Source organism: Apium graveolens, chromosome 2 (genome assembly GCF_009905375.1).
Source record: "Apium graveolens cultivar Ventura chromosome 2, ASM990537v1, whole genome shotgun sequence".
NCBI classification, from domain to species: domain Eukaryota; kingdom Viridiplantae; phylum Streptophyta; class Magnoliopsida; order Apiales; family Apiaceae; genus Apium; species Apium graveolens.
Window position 1 is genome coordinate 117,514,849 of NC_133648.1, and position 2,166 is coordinate 117,517,014.

The 2,166-nt window shown below is 41.3% G+C and overlaps 1 non-coding gene across 1 annotated transcript; it reads left to right on the forward strand.

Moving 5' to 3' along the window:
- Positions 1-1,359: 1,359 nt before the first annotated feature.
- LOC141709202 (small nucleolar RNA R71) lies at positions 1,360-1,466 on the forward strand. Its single transcript, XR_012569791.1, has one exon. It is a non-coding gene; the product is annotated as a small nucleolar RNA R71 (small nucleolar RNA).
- Positions 1,467-2,166: the final 700 nt, after the last annotated feature.

The following is a 2,166-nucleotide window of genomic DNA, read 5'->3' on the forward strand; positions in this document are numbered from 1 at the left end:
GGTAGACCAAGTTTCTTGAAAACGGAAAAGGGCATCAGATTGATGCTAGCTCGCAAGTCGCACAAACACTTGTCGAGCGACAGATTGCCAATGGTGCAAGGTATCATGAAGCTTCCTGGATCTTTAAATTTAGGAGGTAGTTTCTGTTACAGCACAACACTGCACTCTTCCGTTAGAGCAACGGTTTCCAACTCCTCAAGTTTTAGCTTCCGAGATAGAATACCCTTCATAAACTTAGCGTAGTTCGGCATCTGTTCTAGAGCTTCAGCAAAAGGTATGTTAATGTGTAACTTCTTGAAAAGCTCCAAAAACTTAGGAAATTGCTTATCGAACTTCTGCTTTTGAAGTTTTTTAGGATATGGCGGAGGTGGGTAGACCTGTTTATCCCTTATATTACCCTCAGGAGAATTGCTTTCAACAGCTTTCTTCTTCGGTTCCACCTCAGCATCCTTCTGCATAACTTTTCTGACTACAATCTCATTTTCTGGAATTGGCAAAGGTGCAGATGCACCTTCATTCTGAACAGAATCTTCAGAATCTTTATCTTGTTGAATTTGGGGGCTCGTGACCCTTCCAAACCTCTATGTGATTGCCTTCAACTGCTCCTTGACTTCCCTCTTGCCTGGATTTGCTTCTGTATCACTAGAAAGAGTTCCTGGTTGACGGTTCAACAAAGCATTGGCAATTTGCCCTATTGGATTCTCTAGAGTCTTGATAGAAACTACTTGGCTTTTGCACATAAGCCTCAACTCCTCCAATTCAGATTTTTCATTAGTAGATTGACCGGCACTTCCATGCGGTTGTTGTTGAAGTTGGAGTTATTGTCTTGGTACATACTATTATTGATACCCAGGAGGGATGAACAGCTTTGCTCCAAACTGCTGATAAGGCTGTTGTACTGCATTCTGGTTGTTGCTCCAGCTGAAGTTAGGATGGTTGCGGTTGTTAGGATGATAAGTGGCAGGAACTGGTTGCCGCGACCTCTAAAAGTTGCTCACAAACTGAGCTGACTCATTAGATATAGCGCATTACTCTATCTCATGCACACCTGCACAAAGCTCAAAAACACTTGTGAACTGATTAACTCCATAATTAACCAAAGAATCCACTTTCATCGTTATCGCCTTTAGTTGAGCAGCTATAGCCATAGTTGTATCAACCTCCAGAATTCCTGTTACCTTGCCTTGAGGTAGTCTCTGAGTTGGGTTCTGATATTCATTAGCAGCCATCAATTCAATTAGCTCATAAGCTTCATTATAGCTCTTAGCCCATAAGGCTCCACCTGATGCTGCATCGAGCATGGGTCTGGACTGTGCTCCCAAACCATTGTAAAAGCAATTGAGAATCATCCACTTAGGCATTCCATGATGAGGGCACTTCCTAAGCATCTCCTTGTAGATCTCCCAAGCTTCACATAAAGATTCTCCCGATAGTTGTGCAAATTGAGTAAGAGTGTTCCTGATTACAGATGTCTTCTCCATAAGGAAGAATTTAGTAAGAAACTTATGAGCAAGATCCTCCCAAGTAGTGATAGTTACTGGTGGTAGAGAATGCAACCAACACTTAGCTTTATCCCTCAGAGAGAATGGGAAAAGCCTCAGCTTCACAGCATCTTAAGAATCATTGTTGAACTTGAAAGTGTCACAGATCTCGATAAAATCTCTAATGTGCATGTTGGGATCTTCCGTTATAGAACCCCCAAACTGGACTGAATTCTGCACCATCTGAATCGTGCTAGACTTGATTTCAAAGGTATTAACCGTAATGGCTGGTCTAAAAATGCTAGACTGAATGTCATTGATCTTTGGTTGAGAATAATCCATCAAAGCTTTCGGATTCGCTGCTGGTTCTCCCATTGCAATAAAAACTTCTTCTTCAACTTTTTCCTTTTTTTCAAAAATTTCGTCAACTTCGCCTAGTGTTTCCTTACGAGATTGAGAACGCGTTCAGATACACGCTCTCTAGAGTACCTGAAACACACACAACATAAAAAAGTAAGTAAAATACCTGAGTCAGTGAACTTTAACGACCACTGATGTTAAACACATAAACTAATTTTAACACCGATATCCCAGGCAGCGGCGCCAGAAACTTGTTCGTTGTAATTCTAACGCAAGTATAAGATATAAATCAAGTTCGTTCCCACAGGGACTGATTTAGGTTAAT